The sequence below is a fragment of the Theobroma cacao genome, chromosome 1 (assembly GCF_000208745.1).
Source record: "Theobroma cacao cultivar B97-61/B2 chromosome 1, Criollo_cocoa_genome_V2, whole genome shotgun sequence".
NCBI classification, from domain to species: Eukaryota; Viridiplantae; Streptophyta; class Magnoliopsida; order Malvales; family Malvaceae; genus Theobroma; species Theobroma cacao.
Window position 1 is genome coordinate 16032348 of NC_030850.1, and position 14485 is coordinate 16046832.

The window sequence follows — 14485 nt, forward strand, 5'->3', positions numbered from 1 at the left end:
TACTTCCTTGCTCATAAGAATGATGCTTTACAAGCATTCTTAAGTTATTGTAAGAAAGTAGAAAATGAAAAAGGACTAGCCATAGTCAGCATAAGGAGTGACCATGGAGGAGAATTTGAGAATGATGAGTTTGAAAAACTCTGCAATGAAAAGGGGTTGGATCATAATTTTTCTGCACCTAGAACACCCCAGCAAAATAGAGTTGTAGAGAGGAAAAACAGAACATTAAAAGAAATGGCTAAGACCATGTTATGTGAGAACAACCTACCTAAATATCTTTAGGTTGAGGCAATAAATACAGCAGCCTATATTCTTAATAAAGTCTCAACAAGACCCTTGATTTCAAAGACTCCATATGAACTTTACAAAGGTAGGAAACTAAATATTTCTCACCTTAGGAGTTTTAGCTGTAAATGCTTTGTATTGAACAATGAAAAACAGCCCCTAGGGAAGTTTGATGCAAAGAGTGATGAAACATTATTTTTAGGATATGCATTAAACTCAAAGGCCTATAGAGTTTTTAACAAAAAGACTCTAACTATTGAAGAGTTAATCCATGTAGTTTTTTATGAGTCAAACACTTTACAAAAAGAAGTTCATGATGATGACGATGATATAGAAATTCTAGAAAAAAAATGGAGAAAATGAGCTTAGAAAACAATAAAAATAATGAGGAAAGCTCATCTAAAAGAGAAAATGAAACTCCAATTCTAGAAAATCTGTAAATAGCAGAAAATCAGCATGATGATCTACCAAGGAGTTAGAGATTTGTAAGAGATCACCCACAAGACCAAATAATAGGTGACATTTCATAAGGAGTTAGAACTAGAAAAGCAACTAGAGAAACTTGTGAGTTTTCAGCCTTTATATCTCAAATTGAACCTAAAAACTTTGAAAAAGCTGAAAAGGAGGAAAGTTGGATAATGGCCATACAAGAAGAACTTGATCAATTCACTAGGAATCAAGTATGGTCATTGGTGCCTAGACCTTCAAATCATCCTATTGTTGGTACCAAATGGGTATTTAGAAATAAAGTAGATGAACAAGGAAATGTAGTTAGAAACAAAACTAGGCTTGTAGCAAAAGGATACAATCAAGAAGAAGGAATAGATTATTATGAAACCTTTACTCCCATAGCTAGGATTGAAGCCATAAGGTTGTTGCTAGCTTTTGCATGCTTCATGAATTTCAAGTTGTACCAAATGGATGTAAAACGTGCATTCTTAAATGGACTAATTCAAGAAGTTTTTATAGAACAACCACCTGGTTTTGAAGATTTTGAAAAGTCTGATCATGTTTTTAAACTTCACAAAGCATTGTATGGATTGAAACAAGCTCCTAGAGCTTGGTATGAGAGGCTTTCAAAATTTCTAGTTGAAAATGGATATGATAGAGGTAGCATTGATACTACATTGTTCATTAAGAGGTATCTAAATGATTTAATTATTGTACAAATATATGTGGATGATATTATATTTGGTGCAACTAATGAAGCTTTATGGAAGATCTTTGCAAAGGAAATGCAGAGTGAATTTGAGATGAGCATGATGGGAGAGTTGAAGTACTTCCTTGGTCTTCAAATTAAGCAAAGTAAGGAAGGGATCTTCATCAATCAAGAAAGATATACTCATGATATGCTCAAGAAATTTGATGTGCTGAAACTGAAATCAACCTTCACACCAATGAGTCCATCCACCAAACTCGATTTAGATGAAAAAGGTAAAGATATAGATCAAAAGCTCTATAGAGGTATGATCAGCTCTTTTCTTTACTTAACAGCAAGTAGACTAGACATTCAATTTTGTGTGTGGTTATGTGCTAGATTTCAGTCACAACCTAAGGAATCACACCTAACATATATGAAGAGAATTTTTAGATACCTCATAGACACTCAAGAACTTGGAATATGGTACTCTAGAAACTCAACTATTAACTTAGTTGGATATTCATATGCTGACTTTGCTGGCAGCAGAACTAATAGGAAAAGCACTAGTGGAACATGCCAATTTTTAGGAAGGATGCTTGTGTCTTGGTCTAGTAAGAAGCAAAACTCAGTAGCACTATCTACAGCAGAGGCTGAATATGTTTCATTAAGTAGTTGTTGTGCACAAATCCTTTAGATCAAGCAACAATTAAAAGACTATGGAATAATTATGCATAATGTACCAATACACTGTGATAACACAAGTGCAATCAATATATCAAAAAATCCTGTGCAACATTCCAGGACTAAGCACATTGAAATTAGACACCATTTTCATTAGAGACCATGTAGTGAAAAATGACATTAAAATAGACTTTGTGAATACTCTACACCAATTAGCAGACATTTTTACCAAACCACTAAGTGAAGATATATTTTGTGAGATTAGAAGAAATTTGGGGATGGTTAATATGAAGGAATTATAAGAAAATCTTTGACTCTCACATTGAAAATAGAATGCATTCAGTCGATTAAGGAATTCTTAGTTAACTAAGAGTGGCCTGACATCCTTAAATAATAAGACTCAGTGAGTTTAATAAAAAAGGAGTAAATTATGGTAAAGTTTTTATTTATCGGGTGTAAGTAGGAAAATAATAGAGTTGTCAAAGGTAAATAATCAAAATTTTAGAGGGAGATTTGAAAATATGAAGAAATACAAGTAGAGCGGTTCTTAAAGGAAGATGAGAAGTTTTCTAAGCAATAACTACTGCCAACCTCTTCTTCCCTCTCCTCTGTAACCCACTGTTCTAAAACCAAAAACCTAAATCTTCCTAGTTGACTATAAAACTGACTCAAACATTCAAAAATTTTCAAAACAAAATGGCTAGAACTTCTCAAAGTAAAGAAGTATCAGAGAAGAAGAAAGAAAAAAAGGCCAATGGAAGAAGAAACTGGAACAGAAAGTCAGAAAAAGAAACAAAAAATTGTGCCTGCCTTAGTGAAGGAAATAGTTGAGAAGGTGAGGGAAAACAAGCAGAAAATGCACAAAAAGAAAGATACAGAACCCTCACTCCAGAAAGGTATCAATTCCTCTTCTTCTTCGAAATTTAGAAATAAGTTGCATGAGTATCTATTCAAGAATATAGAAAATGCACCAATATTCTACGAAATGTTCATTGACTGGAAAAGTTTTAAGGAAAATATAGAAATCCTGACCAGTCTATCTGAGTACTTTGATGAACTTAAACTTAAAAGTTACAACACCTTTAAGAATAGGTCATATAGTCCAAGTCTTGTTAAGGAATTTTACTCTAGCATTGCTCTGAAAGAAAACGAATTAGCAGAATCTGATGACTATGTAGAAGATGGGCTGAATGTCTATTTGAATGAAAAAGAGTTTATTGTAACTACTGAAGACTTAGGGAATCTGCTAGAAATATAAGGTGAAATAGGTGAATTTCAACTTTCAAAAAAATATGATCCATCCTCACTGTGGGAGATCATCATTGGAAAAAAAGAAAAATACTCCTCTAAAAGTAATTCAGGACTAATAATCAATCCACAGATTAGGATATTGCATTACTTTATTACTGCAAATATTCAAGGGAAAAATGGAAGTCTTAGCTACATTAGCCTGTAGGATCTTTGGCTAATGGAGCATGCTTTTAATGGAGTGTCCCTAAATCAGGGGAGATTCATGATTGAGAAAATGAGAAGTGCTCGCAGACTTGATAAGGTCAATCTGCCATATGGAAATGTGATTACATCCCTGGTGCAGAAGAAAGGAATATGGGCTAAAAGGTATGATATGGACCTGGTGAAAACCAAAGACCAAGCCATTTATTATGATAGCTTACTTAAGATGGGGTATGTGCTAGATGGAGAGAAGTTTATCAAAAACTCTAAAATTGGCCCAAAAAAAGATCAAAGTTTGCCTGCTCAACCTGAAGGAGCTCCTTTTAGATTTTTGAATGAGATGATTTTTAATTTGCTTATAAGGATTGATGGTAAGCTGACTGACCAAGGAGTGACGCTGCAGAAAATGGAAGATAAGATCACTGAGTTAGAAAACAAGATGAAGGAAAAGGAAAACATGGGGTCTGAACTTGTGGCTGGAGACAATTCTACCACATCCAGCACTGCACCTACACAACAAGGTGCTAAAGGTTCAACAAAGCCAGCAGAGAAGTCTGTAAGTTTTGACACTCAAGCAGAAGGTTCTACCTACAAGTTTGCTAGTTTTGTTTTACAAACTAAGGACTGTCCACAAGGAGTTGAATAGCCAACCAAATCACCCTCCCTTGAACCTCAAAGCAAAAATGACTTAGAACAAGGGACTAAAGTAGCTGGTGCAGAAACTGAGAAACAGCAGGCCTCTTCTCCGAATTCAGAGGAAGTTTCCATTATGGACATTTTTCATCAAATGGTCAGAGAGGAACAAGCTAAAAAAGACACTGTCAAGACAACAACACAAAAGGATGGTGCAAATGTAAGAAAAAGAAAGAAACCTGCTTCAACTCCCAAACTAAAGGCTAAAACAGGGAAACCAGAAGCTACCACAACACCACCAGCTGAGGCAAAACAATCAACCAAAGGAAGAAAGACTATGGCAACCAAGACAACTTTTCTCAAAAGAAGAAAGTCTTCCAGATTGGCAGAAAAGTCCAAACCAATTTCAGCCTCTTCTCCTCACAATCTAGTTCATAATTTAGACAAATCTACTCCAGAATCCTCTCCTAGAAAGTCATCTCCTATTTGAGAACCCTCTCCGTTTCCTCTTAACCCTTTTTATGGAACTGAATTCTCACCCTCTGCCTCATCCGATGAGTAGAACTCCCCTCCTTAGCTGATGACAAAAAGGGGGAGAAATATGGTACCAAGGACCAGGGGAGCAGAAACCAGGAACCAAAAAATAATGTTTAAAAAAAATGTTAGGGTAGAGGAACCAAAAACCTAGCAAAGGAAATAAAGCAAAACCAGAGGAGCATGAAATTAGAGAAATAGGAGATATGAAGCATAACTAGTCCAGGGGTATTTTTGAAATACTTTTTATTTAACTGTTATTTGTGCCTTGGTGGTACTTAAACACTTAGCTTTAACTCTATTATTTATGTGGATGTATGTGAAATATAAATGCTGACATGTTTATGTTGCTTAACTGCTGAAAATTAAAATCTGCTGATATCTTATTTTTTGAGCATTTTGACTACCATGAACAAAATTTGCTGCTGCTATGCTGATATGGATTCACATGTTGATAGATGATTTTTGTTATACAATTGTGGATAATTTTTGGTTATAAATAGATATAGATTGTGTGTACTGTCTATAAGTTGAAACATGAATAATGTGGACAAAATTTGAATGTTAACAACAGCTGGAATATTAATGAAAATATGTCAAAACTTCAGCTGAAAATTTTTTACTACAAATCACTCTACATTGATGAACATGTATATACACATATATAGAATCTAAATGTATATTGGCATTCTCTCCACATAACAATGAACAAAATTTACTGGAATAAAGTAAGCAAATTATGCACACACTAAAGCGGAGCTTATACTTAAGGGGAGCAATCCTCAATTCCTGCAGAAAACTAAAAAAAATTTAAAATGACACTATGTTGTTAATCAAGGAGTGTTTTGTCATCATCAAAAAAGGGGAGATTGTTGGCTCTCCATTAATTTTTGATGATAATAAAACATTCTCATTTATTTGTGTCTAATTCTTTTCCTTAAGTGTGCAGAAAATTAATACATGAAATTAATTTTTTAAATCTTTAAAGAGTATTTTCGAAAGACAAAGAGGGATAAAATCAACAAGATGTAACTGAATAACAAAGAGGAAGCTTGTTGGTTAAACAAGGAAGAACATTGGTTGACCAAATTTCAAATTGGAGAAATAGTGGGCTAAAGAGTTTGAGAAACAGAACAAACTTAGTCAACCAAGTCAGTCAACTAAGTGCGCTATGCCAGAATCTGCAAACCAGAAATAGAATCAACTTAGTCAACCAAGTTAGTTGATTAAGAGCTTTCTGTCTGCAACTTGAACTAGAGCACTACTAGATAGATTAACGGCTAGAACTCATCTTCAACTATTTTCAACTGGCATAAACTGCCCAACTGCTATCAGAGTTGTATCTCCAAGTATAAAAGGGTCTTCCAACAATGAGAAAGAAGTTTTTTGAAGCTTTGAATGAGATTTGAGCTATAGAAAGTTGAAAAACTAGAAAAGCTTCACTGCACTTGTCTGCACCTCAATGCTTTCTCGCATTTGTGATTAGCACTCAATCCTGTACCAATCAAATCATCTAGTGATCATAGGTACTTTCTTTTACCACTTCTTCTTGTATACTTAGAATGAGGGAGTCACTCTAAGGAGTTGTTCAAGCTTGGGAAAGCTTGAATGTTATAGGTTGTGGTTGAGCCTTGAAAAACCACTTTGGGTTTTAGTTTAGCCCGAGAAAAACTAGTGTAAAGGTTGTGGCTGAGCCTGCAAAAAGCCATTGTAAAAGCTTGGTGGAAGCTTGTGAATTTCACCAAATTCTTAGTGAATTGTTGAGAAAATCCTTGGTTGGATAATCAAGGTAGTGGATGTAGGTCTTGGACCGAACAGCTCTAAATTGTTGTCCATTTTCTACTCTGTTTTTACTTTCCTTGTTTTGGAAATTAGTTCCTCATCTTGTCAAGAGCCAAATTTGTGCTATTCACCCCCCTTTTAGCACATATTAACGGGACCAACACAATTCTACATGGAGAAGATATAGGTTCTTGAAGCACCAAAAGTACAATTCAGAAACTTGGTGACTAAGAAAGAAATGGTACAATTGGACAAAAGTGGAGAAATGAAAATCTACCTTAGCTTCAAATTTTGGCACTAGACCATAATGAAGAACTGACACCTTGAGGTAAAAGAATCGATTCTTCAAGAAGGAAAAGGTCTCACCATTGAACTCAATTGTAAAAAAAATCAACACCTTAAAATAAAATAATTGATTCTCTAGAGACAGAAAGCTACAAACTTTGCAAAGAAATGAGAACTCAACAGCAAAGAATCAATCTACAAATATGATAGAATTTTACAAATTGGTTGAAAAGTATAACAAATTATTCAAATTTCACTCCAACGGGTAGAAAATCACAAAGGCTATAAATATGCACCTTGAGGACATTAAAGTAAGGATATTGGAGGAATTCAAAAGAATTTAAATCATCTTTGAAAAAGAAAAGAGCCAAAAAAACAAGAGAAAAAGCTATGAGCAAAAAATTCCTATCTTTGAGAAAGAGTAAAGCTTAAAGATCACATTTTTATTCTTTAATTGATCCTTTTTTAGCTTAAACTTTCTTTGATCATCCATATCTTTGAAAGAGCTCTCACCTTTCTGATCTTAAATTTCTTTATCAACATTTTTAGAGGTTTTGAGTTGAAGTTTCATTAGAATCCACTGTTGTATTAGTTATACCTCTAAACAAAAGGTGAAAGGATTTTGCTTGATCTTTTAAAAGGCTACATCTTGTGTAAAGGTTGTACTTGAACTTGAAAAAGGCAATGTCTTGATAAAGGTTACGCTTAATCTTGCAAAAGGTATGTTGTAAAGGTTATTTCCAATCCTACAAAAAACATGTTGTAAATGTTACTTTTAACCCTGTTGAAAAGGCAAGCTGATAGTGGACTCAAACTCATTGTGCTATCAAGGGAGAGGATGAAGGCATTAGAAGGTCGACCTTCTATAAAAATCTCGTTGAGTGCTTTTTATTTTTCTATTCTTTACTCATTCATTTTATACGTTGTTTTGCTGTTTTATTCTTTCATATTTTTGCTTTATCTTCAAAGATTTCCGAAAAATGGAGAATTTTTATTTAACAACCAATTCACCACCCTTTTAGTAGTTTTACTTTAAGCTTTTCTAATAATTGGTATTAAAGTAGGTTCTCAAGTCTTTGCAGGTTTAACCACCTTTGAGAGATCTTGAACTATCACATCCCATTTCCTAAAAGGATTGTGACCGATACAAGGACCCAAAAGAGCATAACCCCGTTAGGCCCAAGCAAGCCTCTTCTCATAACATCATTAAACATTCATTATCATATGCGAAAACATCATATCACATCCATTAACATACATAATCGTAATACATACATTCTTAAAACTTATTACACAATAAAGGAACATCTCAACTTAATTGTGTAAGCTCAACTTAATACATCTATATGTGCATTAACAAGTGCCACCGTCCTAGTGCACGATAATATAAACAATAACATCATCAGCATCGTCAAGTGTCCATATAGGCTCTCGAGCCATCATCATGATCTTATACATAACATTATTCATATAAGATGCCCAAACATTGGCAATATCAACATAACCATATTCATAGTCTGTAAACATAACATAAAGTAAAGACCGACTCGTTAGCGAAACGTGATTGACCCTCAAGGCATCAAGTGGCTATTAGACACCTACCAAAGAATGAAGACTGGACACTGGTATCCGTGACACTGGCTGCTATCAGATGCTATCACTGATCTGTAATAAAATAAATAGGAAAAATAACATGTGAGTCACAGACTCCATGAGTGGATACAAGAAGGGGACAAGCTAGGGGATAAGAGTATTTCATAACCATGCATTTATAACTCATGCTGTTCCTAAATTTCGAATCATAAAATTCATTATACATGCCATTTAAAATCATTTAAATACCTTTTGTTTGAGAACAAACTTATATAAACCATTAGAAATCCTTTTCCTTTAAAATCCTCATCAAATTCACTCAAACATTCTTTTCTGTTCCATATCTATCGGTACATTATTGAATGTATCGATGCTTTCAAACATCTATCAATACATTGGTAAAATGTATCGATACATTTCATACAGAAAGCCTCCTATGAATGTATCGATACTTTGAACATAGAAACCAAGTTTCTAAACAATTTTAGCATTTTTGCCATTCCTTAAGTCCTCTTACATGTCAGGAACTATTTTTAGGGCTCAATTCTTCTTACTAAGCACATTCTCATGCCATCATAAGGTATAAACCATAAACATTACTCAACTAAACTCAAAATACAACATACCATAAACATAACAACCATAAGCATTCATTAACATCTAAACTCATACATTGTGATGGTTTGACCCATATCAACATTGGGCTGGCAATGTATATCCCCATTGCACCTTAGGCTGGCAACGTATATCCCCATTGCACCTTGGGCATTTTATGATGCATCATAAGAGTAAAATCATCACTTACACCCATGTGAGAGTGGCATCAATCGCACTTTTTGAGTTCTCATACTCGTAGCATGTGGTATGTGGAATGTCCTTCACATACATGCTTACTTATCTCATAAGGTTTATGGAATTTACATCATATACATAATCTCATGGCAATTATGCTAGTTCAATCATCTCATATAGTATATGGAATATACATCATTTACATATTCTCATGGCATTAATCATGCATACTTAATTATCTCAAGTAGTGTATGGAATATATATCATATACAAATTCTCATGGCATTCATTATACCAACATGCATATTATAGCATCTATAAATAAGCATACAGTATCTCGTACCTACACTAGTCTAAAGATCGGACTAATCGAGTGGACTTCAAACATAAGGTGCTTGTCCCCCTTTATTGAAAACTAATACATAATAGAGTATTTACATACATAGTAGATCCATAAACATTTTAGAAAATCCATTGAGTAAATTACATCACAATCATTATCAATTTATTTTCTTAGAAAATCATTTTCCTTCTAGAATCTTAAATCTTTTGATAACCAATTTTAGAGACAAAATTTTGATATGCATAAATAATCATTTTGATTGAAATCATGCTAGCTCTACATATAAAAATAATTTGAAAGTGGTGTATCCACTCACCTAATTTGAGAGTTTTCAAGTGTTCCTATCATACAATAATCATCACAATCATTTCCTAGAATAAGAATTTCGTAATAATCATTCTATGTACTTTCGAAAGTATTCGACTTTGGCTAAACTAATTTTTTAGCTAAAACCCATGCATAGAAACCCATAAATCTTCCATCCTTACCTTAAGTGAGCTTAGATGCTTAAGCAAATCATGAAACTTTTAAACTTAAATCACCAGCAGAAAGTTTGGGCAATAACACAACTATTTAAGTTATGAAAACCCAAAGCCAAAAGATTTAAAAGCTAAAAATGTCATTTTTTTTCCATAAAAACCCAAATCTAAGCTTTAGAATTATAAAAATGGAATTTTGGATTAAAAATGTGTTGAAAGAGCTTAAGAATAGGTGTTTTACCTTGCAAAATACGGCTGAGGTTGCCAACCTTCAAAAAATGTGATATATTTATAAGCTAAGGTGTAAAAATACATTTTTACCCTTTTTATTTTTCTGAAATCGATGAAATGTATGGATACATTGGCCCATGCATTGATACATTTGGTTCTAGGGAAAATGTATCGATACATTATGAACATGTATCGATACATTATGAACATGTATCGATACATGCTCATTAAAAACCCTTTCTAGGCTAAATGTATAGATACATCATGAACATGTATTGATACATTTGAGACAAAATACAAGTTTCTGAGACAGATTGCCTATAAAACCTGCCTAGCTTATTTACATTAAATACCATTGAAGTAAATGTCTTCTTTACTTTTTACTTTCCATTTACTTAAGATATTAAGTGTAAATAAGCAAACAACTCCCCTTTTGGATTCAATAAAAATATCAAAAATCAAAGTCCAAAAGAATCAAAATCTAAATTTTGCTTTCAAGAACAAAATTAAAAAAGTTTGACTGAAATTAAATTTGCAATTCCCATTTACCCTAGCAAACGTGTTCCAAAAATTAAGGAAAATCATTTTTGATCATCTAAAAACAAAAGGAATTATTACCGCCATTTTCTTTTTCAAAAGATTGTTATATAAAAATCACATATTTTGACCCCTTCCAAACTTAGAAAATTAAGTCACAGACAACAAAAAGTGTCAATAATTCATTTGGAAGGTTCAATTTAAGTTTGATGTTCAAAACATGTAATCTATATGCTTACCTAAGGATTTCCTAACTTATCATCCTCCTCAAGGTGGGATTTCATAATAGCTCTCAAATCAATCCAGTGTTTTGAAATGATAAAATGAAAATGATCAAAATTCATTTAAATCTTAAAATATCAAGTCTACACATCCCCAAACACCTTAAAATGAGTTTAAGAAGAAAAACAATGAAAAAGGACTTTGAAAAATGTATTCTAGTCCAAATCTATCGATATCTTCATGCATCGATAAATTTGGATAAGTATCGATAGATTTTGAAATCTATCGATAAATGTTCTAAAGGAAAATCAAAACTCAAAAGTTAAACTCAATCTATTGATACAGTCTCAAACATATAGACAAATATGCAAAGGATGCTCATTTCCTTAAAAGTATCGATACATTTTAAATAGAATGTCAAAACCCTTACAGGAAGTTCAAATGTATCGATACATTTTAACGAGAATTCAAAAATAAAAGAAGTAATGTATCGATCCATTCACATATGTATCGATATAATACGACCGTTGGAGCCTTGAATGAAAAGAAGAACAGCTATTTTTACATTAAATGCACTTCCAACTACCCTTGAAGCTTCAACAACTATAAATACAAGCTTCTTCAACATTTATGAAGGTTGGAAGATTTTGAGACACAGCTCAAAAGAGAAAAATTTGTCAAAAATCATTCAAGACCCATTGTACTCTTCTTTTAATCCTCAAAGTCTTCTAGTGCAGCATTTATTGAGCCCTCACTCCTTCACTAAACACTATACCTAATTTGTTATTCAGCCTTTAAGAAGCATACCAACTATATTTGCACTTTTCTCATTATACTTGCCTAAGTGGTTATACCTTAACCCACATAAAAGTTAAAGTGGTAGTGTTTTAACCATAAAAAGGCATTGTATTGAAAGGTTATGTTTGATCCTCAAAAGGCATTATATTGAACTTTGATTCAATAGTGAATTTTAAACTCCTTAATGAATCTAAAGGAGAGGACGTAGGTAAAGAAACTGAACCTCTATAAATGATTTTATATGTCATTCTATATGTTAAAATATCACCATGGTGATCCGTGGGTGGAGGTATGTTTTGGTTCCAAAGTTAATTTCCTTTCTACTGTGTATTTTTTAGCATGTTGTCCATAGCCAAACCCAACAGCAAAAAAATAAAAAGTACTTAGTAGGATTTTTATAGTGGTTCAGCCTTCCAATACCTATGTCCTCTCCCTTGATGTCAAAAAGAGTTTGACTCCACTGTCAATTTACCTTTTCAGTAAGGAAAGGTATAAGCTTTACAGCATGCCTTTTAAAAGATTAGGCGTAATCTCTACAACATGCTTTTTGTAGGATCAATCGTAACCTCTATCAAGAAACTACCTTTTTCAGGTTCAAGCACAACCTTTACACAAGATACAACCTTTTAAAGGATCAGGCAAAACTCTTCTACCTTTTGTTTAGAGGTATATCTAACACAACAGTGGATTTTAGTTAACCTCTAACTCAAAACTTCTAGAAACGGTGACAAAGAAGTTTGGGATAAAAAAGATGAGCTTTTTTAAAGGTTATGAATAATGAAGGAGATTTAATCTCAAGAAAGTATTAGTTAAAAGATAAACATGTGATTTTTTAAGCTCTACTCTTGCTCAAAGATAAGAACTTTCTGTTGATAGCTCTTTTTCTTATTTTTTTGCTCTTTTCTTCTTCAAAGATGATTCAAATTCATTCAAAATCCTTGCATTAATGTCCTTATGGTAGGTATTTATAGCCTTTGTCTTTTCTTTCCCAATGAAGTGAAATTAAAATAATTTCTTGTACATTCTAGCCAGTTTGCACAATCCTGTTGTATATGTAGAATTAATTTTTTGCTACTGAGTCATCGGTTCTTAACAAAGTCTATAGCTTTCTATCTCTAAAGAATCAATTCTTTATTTTGAGATGTTAGTTCTTCTACAACTGGGTTTAAAGGTGACACTTTTGTAATCTTGGAGAATCGATTCCTTTGCCTCAAGGTGTTGATTCTTCACTATGGTCTAGCGACAAAATTTGAATTTAAGCTTAATTTTTGCCACTCTAATCTTATCCAATTGTACCATATCTTCCTTGGTCACCAAGTTTCTGAATTTTACTTTTGGTGCTTCAAGAACTGATATCTTCTTTACAGTTCTGCCTAATACATTTTATCTCTCTAGAATCGATTTTTTGTGTTAGTCTTGATAATATGTGCTAGAGAGGGGGTTAATAGCACAAATCAGCTCTTGATAAGATGAGGAACTAATTTCTAGCATAAAGAAAATAAAATAGAGTAGACAATACATAATAATTTAGAGTGGTTCGGTCCAAGACCTAAATCCACTACCTTGATTGTTTAACCAAGGATTTTCCAAACCAAATCACTAAAAACAGTGGAATTCACAAGCTTCCACCAAGCTTTTACAATGGCTTTTCGCAGGCTCAGCCACAACCTTTAGCAATGGGTTTTCATGGGATCAACCAAAACTCAAAGTGATTTTTCAAGGCTTAACCACAACCTTTTACATTAGTTTTGCACGGGCTAAACTAAAACCCAAAGTGATTTTTCCAAGGCTCAACCACAACCTACAACAATGGTTTTTACCGAGATCAACCAAAACCCAACAACCAACTTTTCTAGGCTAAGTTGGAACCTTTACACTCAATCAAGCAATCCAAGCTTGAATAAATCCCTTAGAGTGACTTGCTGACTCAAAGTGTACAAGAAGAGAAGAAATAAAGAAGTACCTATGATCACTTACTTGACCTAGATAGTACAAGATGAAGTGTTGAACACAATTACAAAAGATTGGCATTTAAGTGCAGTAAGGTGCAGAGAAGATTTTCTGGTTTTTCATTTCTATATCATTTGGAAGCCTTCAATTCTCTCAAAAACTGATTTCTAACCATTGGAAGACCCTTTTATACTTGGAGAAACAACTCTGATGGCAATTTGACAGTTTCTGGCTATTGGAAACAGTTGAGGATGAGTTCTAACCGTTAATCTGTCTTGTAGTGCTCTGATTCAAATTGCAAACAGAGAGCTCTTAGTCGACTAACTTGGTCGACTAAGTTGATTTTGTTTCTGGTTTGTAGATCTTGGCAGAGAGCACTTAGTCAACTGTCTTGGTCGACTAAGTTGGTTCTGTTTCTCAAACTCTTCAGCTCGCCATTTCTCCAATTTGAATCTTGGCCAACCAACATCCTTCCTTATTCAACTAATGAGCTTCCTTCTTGTTAAGCAGTCATGTCTTATTATTTTTATCTCCCTTTTTCTTTTGATATACTCTTTGAAAGATTGATTTATTAATTTCATACATTAATTTTCCTACACACTCAAGTAAAGGCATTAGACACCAATGAATGGGAATATTTTGCTATCATCAAAATCATAGAAAGTCAACATTCTCTATCTCTTATTTTTGATGATCACAAAACACTCCAAGATTAAGAATGCAATGTCTATGTTCAATATGAATGCT